Below are 15,654 nucleotides of genomic sequence, written 5' to 3'. Positions count from 1 at the left end.
TTCCTGATTACAGGTAGAAGCTGCTTCAGCCCATAGTACCAAATGAGAAACTAGTGCAGATGCTCTTGTAGGAACCAAAAAATTTGGTAGCAGAATGCAGGAATGTGGAAACAGTCTAGGACTGTGACATGCCCATTTCGGAAGTGAACATCAAGATCAGAGGGTAGACAATGGCGAGGGTCATTTTGGATAGAGGATCAGGAGTGAATATAATATCAGATAGCCTAGCCAAAAATCTAGGTATCACGAACATACAGCCAACTTCATTCCAAATCCAAATGGTTGACCAAAGAAGAGTTCGACCAGTTGGAATAATCAGGGGAAAATCAATATGTGGTAGGATGCATGTTTAATTCCATGTTCATAGGCCTCAAACAGACTGAGATGGCGGGTGCATATCCTGTGCTGTTGGGAAGACTGTGACTCAGAAGTGGGGAAGGAACAAGAACAACTCGGATATAGACAAGATCACAATTTGGAGGGGGAAAAAGGTTTGCATCTTGGTTGTAAGAAAAGACAAGCTGAATCTAGCTAGCCGACCACTACATGCAAAAGGTCTAAATTATCTAGAAGGGGTGGAAGATGACGTAGAAGGGTAGATCATGAAGGAAAATCCAGATCTATTGTCATTATTTGAGGTGGATATAGAAAGGATTATACAAAGATACGACCCAGAAGTCTTAGTGGCTCACCCTAAAGTTCTACTAAATGAGGAAAAAGCAAAGGAAGATGATGAAAACACTCAGGACAATGTGCAAGAATTGCAAGCTGAACACAAGAAAAATCTACGATGACTCTCAGGCAGCAGGAAGAAGCTCAACTTAGGAAGAAAAACATTAGAGTCTAGGAGGATGAGCTCAAAAAAGTGAACCTCGGGATGACTAAGAGCCCAAAACAGTTAGAGTCAGTGCCAACCTGAATTAGGATTTCAAATGAAGACTCCTGGAACTGCTAAAATCCTACAAAGATGTGTTTGCCTGGAACTACTTCGACATGAAGGGGATTGATCCTAGCTTCTACTAACATAAGATCAACTTAAAAGAGGATGCAGTTCCTATTAGATAGAGCAAATACATAATGAACCCCAACTACACCATATAGCTACTGAGAGTTGGGTTTATCTATCCCCAGTGGACAGGGCGGAATGGATTTCACCAATAGTCATCGTCCTAAAGAAGAATGGGAAGTTGAGGGTTTGAATTGACTACCACAAGTGAATGCTTCCACCATATCAAATCCGTTCCTGCTATACCATTCATAGATTCCTTGCTGGACGATAGCTAGGTATGATACATATTCCTTCCTTGATAGGTTCATTGGGTACAACTAGGTGCGGATGGCCCTGGATGATAAGGACAAAACAACCTTCATGAGATAGAATGGGAGGCTTTTACCTCCAACGTAATGACTTTTGAGAATGCTCCAGCCACATTCCAAAGGATGGTTCAGGAAATATTCTATGAATATTTAACCACCTTTATGAGGGTCTTCGTGGATGATTTCAGTGTGTTCGAAAAGAAAGAAGACCACATAACACACCTCATGTTGTGTTTGGAGAAGTGCAAGAAAGTCAAGCTGAGCCTCAATTCAGCTAGGTGCACCTTTGATGTAACAAGTGGATCCCTCTTGGGCAAATAGTATTTGCAAAAGGGCTAGCAGTAGATCCAACCAAGGTCATAATTATTGTAAAGCTGTAGCCACCCAAGAATGCCAAAGAACTTTCTAGATTCCTGGGGACTAATCAAGTGGCATAGCAGATTCATAAGGTTCTTGGTGAATGTGGCAGTACCCCTATATAGTTTGATGATGAAAGATGTAGAATATGTATGGTCAGAATCCTGTCAGGAGGCATTTCGAAATATCAAGCGGGTGCTGCCATCAATACCCATTCTCTAACAACCAAACTATGATTTGGTATTTTATGTATTTTTTGATGCCTTTGATGTCGCCATTGGTAGTGCTCTGATGTAGGAAGTGCAATAAGGTTGGTTCAGACCAGTTTACTATATGCAAGCAGGAGGTTGTCCAAGCTAGAAAAGAACTACTCCACCACAGAAAAGGAGTCATTAGAGATGATCTACTCGATCAAGAAGTTCATGCACTATCTATTGGTGGGAAAGGTGTTTGAATTTCATGCAGATCACAAAGCACTCTTGTACGTGGTAAACAAACTAGACCTAGAAAGAAAATGAGCTAGGTGGATGCTTTTGTTACAAGAGTTTAAGTTCACTATAAGGCACACCCTCGGAAATAAGCATGCAGTAGCAGATTTCCTGTCAAGACTGGAGTCAGGAGAAGATCTAGAGGGGGTGGAAGATGACTTCCTAGATGCACAACTCTTCCTCATAGTAGATGGAGAAAAAACTAGCTGGTATGATGAGATGCTGTAGTTCTTGTTAGACTTTTCCTTTCTGGAGTACATGTCTAGAGATCTGAGAAAAAGGTTGACTCTCCGAAGAAAGTCATTCATGGTGTAGTAGGACAGCTCTACAAGAAGGGCATTGATCAAATACTAAGAAGATGTGTCCCTAAACATGAACAATAGACGTGTGCTGGCAGAAGCGCACCAAGGAATAAGCGGAGGGAACTTTTTCGAAGAAGTCACGGGGTGGAAAGTGTTCCAAGCAAGATTGTAGTGGCCGACTACATTAAAAGACACACACAATTTTGCAAAAGTGTGAGACCCCTCCGAGGGCGCTGGCGGCGGCGGAAGCAACGTTAGCCTCTCACGTGAGGCAGGGATCCACACTCAGAGCCTTGCCCATGGATGTCCGGACAAGAGACTAGCTCGGCGGTTCCTCCAAAATCAAACGTGGAAAAACTTCTCTCGCCTGGAAGGCACGAGCGATTTCGCCAAGAAAAATTATCTAATGGCATAATTAATCTATCGAGTCAAAATCTTAGCTAACCAAATTGATCCGACTGAACCCAAAAGTCACATGGTCAGATTAAGGAAGAGACTTGCACTTGGTCCACAGAATCACCGCTTTTTTTCCCTTTTGTGAGGCACAGCCGTTGATTTCCTCCCATAGAACAAGGTCTTCTTAGGACTTAATCTAATTAATGTAACTTAATCGTAACTATTTGTATCGCAGGAATCCCCCGATCCAGCCTAACCCCATGGGTTAGCCAACAACCACTGTATTGGTGGGATTCCTTTATAGAAATTTGGTTATGTTTCGCCCGGGTACCGAGGAAAAGAGTTCCCAAGCTCCCTAGCCGGCACTTCAAGCAAAATTTAAGGTAGGCATACCACTTACACACCCAATATGAAATTGCCATTATAATAGATTCGGTTGTCTTTAAAAAAATCTTTCAATGAAATCATAGTATTACTGATCATAATCCTCCAAAACATTGAGTCCATTGTTTTACAAAGATTTATCATTTGGACTCTCCGTTGAAGACCAGCTGGTCAACCAACGAGATCCAATATCAAAATTCAGTTCACAAAAGTATTTCCTTCCACTTCATCCATATCTTCCTCGACGTACGCATGGGTGTCCTAGCAACCCACGAGCCCATGCATCACCTGGTCAGAACCCTCTAGGATCCTACTTAGGTGTCCTAGCACTTCACTTAGGGATCGCTTCGTCGATCCTCACCCATACCGGAAGTGCACCATTTTAACCATAATACCGAGGCTGGTCAAGACCTCGGCAGGCTTTGCCCGAGAGCGACGTCCCTCGATAACTCCCAGCCAACTATTGCAACGAGTCTCTCCTTAGTTAATCACATACCAAATGTTTTCTCTAGCATTCTGGCGCGTAAAACAGTCCTTTAAAACAAAACAGAGGTTCTATGCAAGTAGAATTCCCGATTTGAGTTTGATTCCACTAGACCTTTTTCCCATAATCCAGATTTTCTTAATGAGAGTAATTGATCTCACATCAGGGTAATCTACCCATCATTTGAGTGAATTTCCAACTTGATTCTTGGTGATTTCGGTTATTAAGGGAAAACTATGCTAATTTAACGAGTCTATTCTTTGTGTCAAGATTTGGAGGTTTTTGCTTGATTGAGATTCGAGAGATGGGCAAGTAGTTTACTGGCCCGCCATTCTCACAGTTGTGGTCTATCGTGGTCCAACCAAAATTATTCGGTTTACTTCTAGCTTTGATTCCTAAGGATTTTCTTCAGATAAAAATCTACTGAACTTCTAACCGTAAGGAAAATTCTAACTTCATGAATTTCATTCCTTCCTAACCACAATAGATTAAGAAATAGTTCTATATGAGCATATCAAGATTTTACAAAAATACTCTTCTTTCACTAATCCAATTTTGGGTATATATCAAATTGGTGATTTATCCACATAAAAATATCTAAGAATATTTTTTCCACCAATTTAATTATCAACATTAATATTCCCTAATTTTCTAGGTGGAATTATGGTGAAAATTTCTCTTTTGTCATCAAAATTAATTTAAACCTTTTTCTACTTAAAATACCATGAAAATTTCTCTTTTTAATTAAATATAATTATCCATTTTTTTAATATACCAAAAATTTCTCTTTTTGCATTTAATTGATTGAATTTCAAATGTCATGGGGATTCGTGTTTTGTCATTTAAAAATTCTTATGCATAAAATAAATTTATCAAAAATTCCTCTTTTTTCTTAATTAAATAATTATGCATAAATACAAAAAAAGTATTCTTTCATGAATATGGTCAAAATCATTCTTTTTGCTTTCAATTTCTAAACCTACAATATGGTAGGAGTTCCTCTTTTAGTATTATGCATAAAAATAAGATATGTATTTTTTAAAAAAAATTTACAATAGCTTCGCTGGCTATTACTGATAATTTTCAAATTTCCTAAACGAATAAAAGCTTGTAATGAAAATATGATAGAAGTTCTACTTTTAAAATTAAATTTAAACTATGAATTTAAATCATAATTTTAACCATAATTATAAACATAATTATGATTATCTTACTAGATTAAGCTAATTTCAACATTCCTCTTTTTCCAATTTGTTAGGATAATCTATTTCTCAATTAGAATGAGTTATAGTAGTTTTTTAACTACTCATAAACATTCTAAAAGAATTAACCTGAAAGATCCCTACCCCCTCCGCGCAATGGATTCGGGGGTGCTAGCAGCAGAAGTAGCACTTCTTGCGCGGGCAGGATCCCTCACTTGGGACCCACGGATATCCGAACAAGAGACTAACCCCTTGGTTCTTAAAAAACCAAACCCGAAAAAACTTCCCCCTACCAGAAAGCACGGGCTAAATATCTCATTTTTTTACTAATATCTCTTAATTTTTAACTAATAAACCTTGTACTTAGTCAACTCTTCATCTTATGATGTGAGAATTTACTCATTTTTTGGTATTTTCTTTTATTCTTTAGATTTATCTCATCCCAACACTTGGATTAATCCTATTGGCCCATGTGAACCTTAATTGGATCATAACCCAAAAGTTTCTCCAAATCTAGACCCTTAGGCTAAGGCCTTTAATTGATTCCTAATGCACATTAGAGAATTTATTTTGAATTTTTGTTTCAAGGAATTATATTTTAGAAATTAGGAGAATTTTTATATCCAAAAATATCTCAATATTGAATTACCTCTCTCTAGAATTTTTCTTCTCTCTAGGCAAAAACAAGGAAAAATAATATTTTCTTGCATTCAGAAATAGGGAACGATTACAGGGGATTGAGGTAAAAGCTTATTCATTATTCAGGCTGAGGAGGAATCTTACAAAAAGAGTGCGACATGGGCCAAAGGCTAGGGTAACCAAATGATGCAGACACAATGCCTCACAACCCAATATTGCCCCTAGAGACGTTCCAGAAGTGGGGTCTGGACTTTGTCGACCCATTCAAACTAGCAGCTCAGCAAATAGGAAAAAAAAACATTCTGGTGGAGGCTACGGATTATTGCACAAAATGGGTAGAGGCCAAGGCCCTGAGAGACTGTAAGGCATCGTCAGAAGCAAAGTTTCTTTTATGAAACTATCATGACAAGATTTGGATGCCCAATAGAGATAGTCAGCAAGTCCAAGGGACCCACTTCCTTAATGAAGTGATCCTGAGGAAGTTGACATAGCAACATATAATAATACATAAGAAGTCAACAGTCTACTACCCACCACATACAAATCAACAAGCAAAATCCACCATTAAAATCCTAAAGGGAATCCTGTTCAAGACTGTGAATGAGAACATGACCGACTGGGATGCAAAGCTGCACTTAGCATTATGGACATTTCGAACAGCTTATAAGATTGTAACAGGACTTATGCCTTTTAGCATGGTGTATGGACTGAAGGCAATAGTGCCCATGGAGTTCCTCTCACAGAGCCTTAGGGTAGCAATAGCAGAAAGGCTCTCTCCAAAAGAATCAGAGGTGCATAAGCAACTCCTTAAGTTGGATGAAAGGAGACTGCACCGTGCATGGACAACTAAAATTATACAAAAAAGGAGAAAGCTGCAAGTGGACAAGAACATAAATTCAAGATCTTCAAAGAAGGAGATGTAGTCTTGATTTTCTCATCAAGAATGGGACCCCACCCAAGAAAATTGAAAATGAGATAGACCTATCCATTCAGAATTGTTAGAAAAATGGAGAGAGGAACATTTGAGCTGGCAAGTCTGGATGGAGAGAGGAACATTTGAGCTGGCAAGTCTAGATGGAGAGAGGAACATTTGAGCTGGCAAGTCTAGATGGAGAGAGCCTAAGGGAAACTAGTGAATGGGTATAGGCTAAAGCCTTATTATGGAATAATGCCAGAACAAGAAAGAAAAGTGTGTCTAGAAGGAAAAGTGTGTCCAAATCTAGATCCGGCGGAGAATGTCCAACAAGAAGAAGCCAAGTTCAGTCAAGATCAAGAATCGGGAGCCAGACAAGATTCTGGAGAAAATAAAAATAGAAAAGAACAAAATCCAAAATTAGGCATTACATATGTAAATATGATTGCAGTGTGCACAGAGATCAAGGAGCCAATTGGCAGCAATGTGGAATTTGCAAGAAAATTGAGGTTGCCACCCCGAAAAAGGGTGCATGTATGGGAAGGGAAATGTGTCATGTCACCATCATCTATTCTCAACCCAATAATTAATGACCTCATAAATGGTGCAGCGAGACTCATGGGTCAAATTTTGAAAGGGATTTAGAAAAATCATGGAGATGTCGCGCGAGCAGTTATGGCCGTACCTAGGAAAGGCATGCATCACGATAATGGCTGAATACCTCTCCATTAAAGGCCTAATTTGTAAATTAGTGTGTAAAAATTCCTTGCTACCCTATGCTCTAAACTCAGATTTCACCCTAGAAACTATCACTTTGGGTAGACCATGATGAACAAAGATTTGCTTGACAAATATGGTCGCAGCTTGCTGAGAAGTCAGTGTCTTTTTACATGGAATGAAATAGGCTTGCTTACTAAACCTGTCCACTATTGTCCAAATCATGTCATGATGACTGGAAGCAGTAGGAAAGCCTGTAATGAAGTCCATAGACACTTGTCTCCATGGTCGGTCTGGAATGGGTAAAGGCATAAGCAATCCCAAAGCTTTGCCTTTGTAGCTTTTAATTGCTTGACAAATGTTACAATTAGCTACAAATTTTGCTACATCATTTTTCAAATGAGGCCAAAAGAATTCTCGAGAAACTACTTGAAGTGTTGCGGAAACTCCTCTATGTCCCATGAATGGTGGTTGGTGCATCTCTTCCAAGACAAGTTGTCTATAGGGTTGAGTAACACATAATCTTTTCTCAAAGAAAAGATAGCCATCATTACGAGAATAATTTCCTTGAGGTGTCCAATTGTTTTCACACAATTTGATCCATATCTCAAAAAAATCTGGATCTACTTCATAAGTTTCTTTCATAAGTACGAATGGTTCACTTTCGATAGTGGAAATGTTATTGATATGTGGTCTTCTACTTAAAGCATCGGCAACAACATTTTCCTTTCCAGGTTGGTATTGAATCATGGGTTGGAAACTTTGTATGAAAGATGCCCATTTGATGTGCCTATCTGAAATAAGGGGTTGCGAAAGCAAATGTCTAATGCTTTGTTGATCAGTCGATAAGAAATTCTGAACCCATTAGGTAATGCTTCCAAATCTTCAAGGCATGCACAACTGCTGTTAATTTCTTGTCATATGTACTATAATTTGTTTCAGCAAGTTTTAGCTTTCGACTTTCATAGGCAATAGGATAGTTATCTTGCATAAGCACAGCACTAAAACCTTTGCCACTAGCATCAGTTACTACCACAAAGAATGGTCTTTGAAAGTCAGGTAGTGTAAGAACTGGTGCATGAGTTAATGCATCCTTAAGTAATATAAAAGATTTATCTTGACTTTCGGTCCAATGGAAAATGTAGTTTTCTTGAGAAGTTCCGTCAAAGGATGTGCAATATAAGAGAAATTCTTGACAAACTTCCTATAGTAACTACATAGACCTAGAAAAGATCTAAGGTCATGAATGTCTCGAGGTGTAGGCCAAGAGGCTATACACTCAATCTTCTTAGGATCCACACGGATTCCTTCAGCTGCTGCTGACACTATATGGCCTAAGTATTCAATCTCTTTTTGAAAGAAAGAACTCTTTCAGGATTGACATACAATTCATTTTCTCTCAAAAGGTTAAACACTTGCTCCAAGTGTTGCTCATGCTTTTGACGATTCTCGCTGAAAACAAGAATATCATCAAAGAACACCACAACAAAGCTTTGAAACTTTAGGAAAATGTGATTCATCATACGACTGAATGTAGCTGGAGCATTGGTCAAACCAAATAGCATAACCAAAACTCATAATGGCCAGTTTGGGTTCTAAATGCAGTCTTGACTCAGTCATGCATACTTGATGATAACCAGACTTTAAGTCAATCTTGCTAAAGACCTTTAAACCTCTAAGCTCATCAAGTAAGTCATCTACCCTAGGGATAGGGTATCTGTTCTTGACAGTGATTTTATTCAATGCTCGGTAGTCAACACACATTCGGAAAGTTCCATTTTTCTTCTTAATAAGAAGTACTGGAGCTCCAAAGAATGAACTACTAGGTCTAATAAGGCCTCTTTCTAACAAATCCTTGATTTGTTTTTGGATTTCTTTTTGCTCTAAATTGTTGACTCTATAAGGAGCTTTATAAGGTGGGGAGTTGCCTGGCAATAAGTCAATACTATATGGTCTTCAGGCCTAGACTTAGGTAATCCTGGAGGTAAATCTTCCATAAAATAATCCCTAAATTTAGAGATATAAGGATCAAGTTTTGGACTTTTGGATATGTCAAACTCAGCACTAAGCTGGTTAACCCAAACCATATAAGTCTTCTCCCTTTTCCTAAGAGCTCGCTTTGCTTGAGTAACCCAAACCATATAAGTCTTCTCCCTTTTCCTAAGAGCTCGCTTTGCTTGAGTATGACTCAATAAAGGGCTCATCTCTCCTTTGACTAGACATTGGAGGAAAATATTTTCATTGTCCTTCCTTACACAAATGCTATGTGTATCATAGTCTATAATAGGGTTGTACATATGTCTCCAAGGCATACCCAATATTACATCTACACCTTGTAAAGGTGCAACTAAGAAATCTCTTTTTTCTGTTAAGGAATTGATGCTTAAAGTTAAACCTTTCACCTCTTGCATGCAATTATACTTGGTTCCAGTAAATGCAGCTTTAACTCTATAATGTGTAGGTGAAGGTTGAATGTTTAAAGCTCTAATTGCCTTTTCAGAAATAAAGTCATGAGTGCTACCATCGTCATGAGTGCTACCATCGTCATGCAAAACAATAACTTCATGCTCATTAATTTTTCCTTTTATTTTGAGTAGCGAATGAGCTTGAGGTTTACCTTCTGCTTCTGAATAGTCAGGGTCAGAGTTACCCTCTTGCTTGAGCGGTTCATCTTCATTGTCATCCCCTTCAAGCATACTGACTCGTGCAACAGGTGTCGGATTCTTTGCACATTCTGGGCAATTTGGTGCTATATGTCCTTCTTTATGACATCGAAAACATTTAATTGGAGGACCTTTGGGCTTGCCACCGTTGACTTTCTTTGAATTTGATTCGCCTTTGACCATCTCCTTGCCTTTGTCAAACCCTGGCTTATGAAAATTTCTTGAAGCATGAAAAGGTTTAGAAAAAGGTTTAGAGTGGTTACTCTCAAATGACTTGGCCTCTCTAGGAAAACCATTTTTGCTTTCAGAATTTGTTGCCAAAGATATAGCTGTAGAAAGTGAATGAGGTTTAAACATATTCACATCGGCCCTAATTGTAGACTTAAGGCCCGAAATGAATTTCCTCTTTTGGTCCTTCTCATTGACTTTCTGCACAACTTGTACCTGTAGTAATGTATTCCAAAACTTCTCCACATACTGAGACATGCTTTCTTTTTCAAGTTGATGCAATGTATCCCATTGATGCCTAAATTTAGATTTAAATTGTGAAGGTAAGAAATGCTTTTTCACTAGCCTTTGAAACCTTTTCCATGAATCCGGTTTGTCACGTCCTTGCTTGATGACGCTCCACCATAAAGCTGTGCTATCCACCATGTAATTAGCTGCACATTTGATCTTGTCCTTCTCAAAAAATTTCTGCCCTGAAAAGTAGTCATCCAATTGACTAAGCCATGCCAAAAGGACTCGAGCATCTTTCTTGCCATCATAATTCTGAAATGAAAAAGCTTTACGACTGATTTTAGAATCTTTCTGTGATTTTTGTGCTTGAAGTGTAGCATTGACAGCTCTTTGGATGGTGTCATCTTCATCTCATAAGATGGCAAAGAGTCACACTTACGCCTTTGACTCGTGAGCTGTCACTCCAATTCAATTCGCATCTCTCTCTCTCTTCTACAATTTGTTGTTGTAGAGATTGGAGTTGCTCTTGAATTGTAGGTGAAATAGGAAAATTTGCCATAGTGCTCATGCAAACAATGTAAATAAGTAAAATTGATATTATTTGATATATGTAAATAAAGCAAATGGTTGTACTTATCTCAATTCTCCTGCAATTTAATTTGTGTTGAAACTGAACAAAGAATTTGGTTCAATGGTTGGGTCGAATTCCCTTCGTTTTGCACAAGACCCGAGCAATTCCGAGTGATTTAGGAGACTTGGAATAGTCGAAATACTGAAGAAATAATTTTCTGCACCTTGAACACTGCTCAAACAATTCTAAAAACTTGGCCAAACCTTTGTAATAATTTTTGAGAATTTTCAAAAAATTTCAAAAATTATTTTAGAAAATTTTTGGCATTTATTTAGCCTTTTTAAGCCTCTTTGAACCCTGAAAAATCAATTTTCTGCATCCAAAAATCTGAAAATTGCAATTCTTTGAAATTTTCCTTGAAATAGGAAAATAGGTAGTGTGAAAGCTCCAAAAGTTGATGTGACATGCATTGGGCTTGGGAAAAGTAGGGTTTAATTAAGCTTTTAATTTAGCTTAATTAACATTTTGTGAGCTTATGGCTTGGAAAGCACACGACGTTGATTTTTGCCCATCAAGCTGTGTTTTGGCGCATCGAATATGCTTGATTATATATATTTTTCATGGCTAAAGCTCACACAGCATGCAGACCGTCAATTATAGAATTTTTGCAGCTTGAACTTCTTCTAATTCTGAGCAGGAGGGCAAGTGAGGTTTTTGGCTATGGGGAATCCATCTATACGGTCAGATCTGAAATTCATGAAGCTTTGAGCAAAACCACTTTTTGATGAAGAAGAATGGTTTTGGGAAGAGGTAAGTGGGTTTGAAAAATAGAGCTAGTTTGAGAATTTGAATTTTTGGTTAAAGACCACAAACCCTTCTTTTGCCCATTGATTAAAAGCCTGCAACTTTCTTGAGAGTTGTGTTGATGAAGACCTTTCCCACCTTTCCACAAATCTCCCAGCCCAAGCTCTGATACCAGTGAAAATAGAATCGTTCTCTAGGATAGCTTGTGGAACACTTGAGAAATTCAACACATAAATTCAACCATGAAAACACATAAATTCAACCATGAAAACAAATGCTTTGCAGGTTTCAACAAAATCAAATAAATTAAACAAAAACATAGCAAACATAATACTTAGCTCCAAGACAACATGCTGGGTGCAATCTTCCCCCCCCTTGTGCATGGCCTTCCCCACACCATTATTTTTATTAGCTTTCATCCAAAAATAGGCCATAGCCCCCAAAAATATACAAAGTGTGCTTTTAGAGAGCACGACACTCTTCCACAACAAAAATAGAGTGTCCCAAAATTTGGGGCTAGGGTAAAGCCTTTAGGCTTTAATAAATTCAACATTATAAAGGTATTTTTCCCAATGTATCAAAATGGAAAAATTAACTACTAAGGTTATAAGCTACGCTTGTAAAAATAAATATGATGCGCATAAGAAACATTCTCCTCAACATTATTCTCATCAATCCTCGTAATCTTCATCACCTGAAAATATAAGCCCAATTAATAATTAAATTAATCCCATAAATATTAAACAGGCACAAACCATCACCAACTCATGATTACCAGGCGTAAGTACCCCAGGAATCACCCTGTCATACAAACCTAACTGAAATAATCATAGACGGCCCCAAGCATACATCATATACTGCACGTATTAATATTTATAGTGGTGTCACCCACGATATTAACCTAGCTGGCATGACGCAAGAGTAACCTAGGCGTCCCCAAATTACTCAAGAGGGAAAAATAATATTCTTAAAGAGGACTTAAAATATATTCTCATGACAGAACATGCATGGGTAGAGGAGAAGGAAAACAACGAGGCTATGCTCAAAGCACAAATTGAAGAGCTGGAGGCTCTAGTTGAAGATTTTAAATAGTAGAAAAAACAAGATGGGTAGACAATAAAGGACCTCAAAAAGGATGTAGGGGCTGCTATGCCTACAAGAGTAACAAGAGGAAGAGAAGGAAAAACGACAACAAATGAGCTGAATGTTGCATTGACAACATCTCACACCGACCTCCAAAAAAGACAAGAACAAATGGATGCCATCAAAAGGGTACACGTAAAAGAAGTGCGAATAGCCTAGGCTGACCTCAGGAAAAGACAAGAGCAGATGGATGCCATGAGGAGGGTATACGCCGAGGAAGTGCAAGAAAAATATAAAATGATAGAGGAGTTCCAAGGCTAGGCAAAAAGGGGCAAAAGAAGACTTGCAAAAAAGAGTCGGCCAAAGGAGCATGGGCATTTAGACAGAAACTACCTTTAAATATATGCAAAATTTAATCCAGACAACTCAGTAGAGGCAGGTGCCCTCAGACCTTCCAATTGGGAGGAAATTGCAAAAGTCATGAACCGCAGTTGGAATTATCAAAGATAGAGAGACAGGTCCAAAGAAGCAACTCTAAGGCAGGAGCATCAGGACAAGGAAGAAGCCCCTCCCCCAGATCTAGAGCAGTGCATGGAAGCAGTGGGGTCTTATGAATCACGGATCTAGGTAAGGAGGTAACAACTCATTCAAAGAGTGACTCTGCTAAAGCCCCTCACCAACAGAGTCACTAAAAGCAGAAAGGGGAAGGGGAGTGCTGAAGTCGGAACCTACTGGAATATTTCCCTATGGGTGGAAATGGAGTCAGGGCGGGAAAAGAAGGCCAAAGGAACCTGAGCAGATGGTCTTCGATGGTGTTATCTCCCTACCATGCCCTCGCAGAGCAGGCATGGTTGTGGAAGTAATGAAAAGGGTAAGGTCGAGGCATCCAGAGGTGGGGGCCATTGATCTGCAATTCTAAAGGGCCAATAAGAGAAGGGGCATAGGGCATGCCTAGGTAAGCAGCAGGAAGAGAGCTTACGAGCCAAAGTATGCCCAAGATCTCCACATCAAGTTCATCTACAGAGGAGGTACTAGACGAAGGTGACTAGAATAGGCCATAAGGAGTTTGGATGTGAGGATCTAGACTCAAAGGTAATCTAGAAACATAAATTTTTTGAACAACTATGGGCTTCACTGCTAGTGTAGCATCCACTGTGATCGCTAGGTGTTGGCAGACAATTAGCCCATTTGGCCGCCGCTCGCCCAGATGGCTTCCCAGACTGACCGTTGTGCAACAAATTGAGCCTTCTTGTTTTGTAAAACAAACTTGTAATAGCTTTTGAATGGGTAGTATGCATAGTTGTAAAGGAAATAGGGGGATTAGTCAGATAAGGGGATAGAAGAGTGAGAGTAGACTTGTTCTACCCAGGTGAGATTGTAGGAAAGGAGTGCATTACTTCTTGGATAGTTCAAGAACCATTTCGGGTCTACTTGGGCCCAAAGGAGAGGACCAATACCGAATAGGAAGTCATGAGAATTCATAATCAATCTCCCCACATTTAGGCAGACAGGTAGCTCAACATCCTAGCGTTGACTTATTGCATTGCACATAGTTGTATTAGTCATTGATCCTCCGGAGCCAACTAGGTGGTCCGGAACCACGTAAGTGCCATGTCTTGACTGGGGACTCCGACAAGCAAGAATGAGCATAACTAGTGAATATTAAGAGATATTATAGAAGCAAGAATTATTGACACACTCCTTTGTGAGTAAGCAAGAATGAGCATAACTAGTAAATATTAGGAGATATTATAGAACATTAATGAAATGATGACTAACATAGATATTAAAGAAGCAAGAATTATGGAAGCATTCCTTTATAAGCAAGAATGAGCATAACTAGTGAATATTAAGAGATATTATAGAACATTAATGAAACGATGAATAATAGAGACGCTTTATGTTATAATTGATTGAATGCACACATTGTATTCCAAATTAAACATGATCAAGGGCTAATTTAATCAAGTTTATGAAATTTGGCGGATTCCTAACAAAGGAAGTGCATGTTATAATGATAATTTTATTTGAATCAAAGTAGTAATATGATTAGAAAAGTATATTATGAATTTTGGTAATTTTTAGAATTAATTTTCTAATTAAACATGAATCATCAAAATATCATATTTTATAATAATAATATCAAGAAACATACCAAATACATGAGATTAGTGTTAATGGGTGGATCAAAGATGAGATTTAGTGTGTTCTTCCCTTTAAATTTTTTGAGAATTATTGATGAAGATTTACTATGTTATTTTAATGTTTTTGTGATATTTTTATAAATAAAAATAATTACAAAATGGGAGGTTTTTTAATATGTAAATTGAGGGAATATTTTTTTATCATTGAAATGTAGAATTATAGTGTGGAAGTGTAGGAAAATTAGAAAATATTTAGCATGATATTTATTTTTCTTTAGTTTTTAGCATAATATTAGAAAATTAATAACTTAGTAATAAAGAGAGAGAATTTGAATATGGTTAAAAAAAATAGTGTTTATTTCTTATGAGGAATGTTTGTGAAAAAAGGTTTAATGAAATATTAAGTTAAAAGTGCACTTTCTTTGTAAAATGGTCTTAATGAGAGAATTAGTGGAGGGTCACTAAACTGAAGATATAAAAAGAATATAGGGACACTTTAAACAGAGAAAATGTTTATTTTGATCTTATCTTTTAAAGCTAAAATTTTTGGTATAAATGGATTTGATTCAATGGTATTTTCTTTGTTAAGTGTGATCAAAATTAAGAGGTGTTAAAGGGGTGATAATTACATATTTGGTGGAAATTTATATGTGGTTTTAAAGAGTAAACTATTGATAAGAATGTGTGAGTTAAGTGTAAGAATTAAATGATATGCTTTCCATATATGTGCT

General features: G+C 37.9%; 1 protein-coding gene across 1 annotated transcript in view; it reads left to right on the top strand.

The window, feature by feature from the left end:
• The first annotated feature begins 2,128 nt into the window (after positions 1-2,128).
• Positions 2,129-15,654, top strand: part of LOC147631426 (uncharacterized) — a 192,816-nt gene continuing 179,290 nt past the window's right edge. The window contains exon 1 of the mRNA XM_086809831.1: positions 2,129-2,139. The gene's annotated coding sequence lies outside the window, so the exon portion shown is untranslated. The remainder of the gene's footprint in view (positions 2,140-15,654) is intronic.

The sequence above is a fragment of the Cibotium barometz genome, chromosome 15 (assembly GCF_041138505.1).
Source record: "Cibotium barometz isolate CiBa-2024 chromosome 15, ASM4113850v1, whole genome shotgun sequence".
NCBI lineage: Eukaryota > Viridiplantae > Streptophyta > Polypodiopsida > Cyatheales > Cibotiaceae > Cibotium > Cibotium barometz.
Note: the sequence above shows the minus strand (reverse complement) of the source record. Positions and strands in the feature narration are given on the sequence as shown.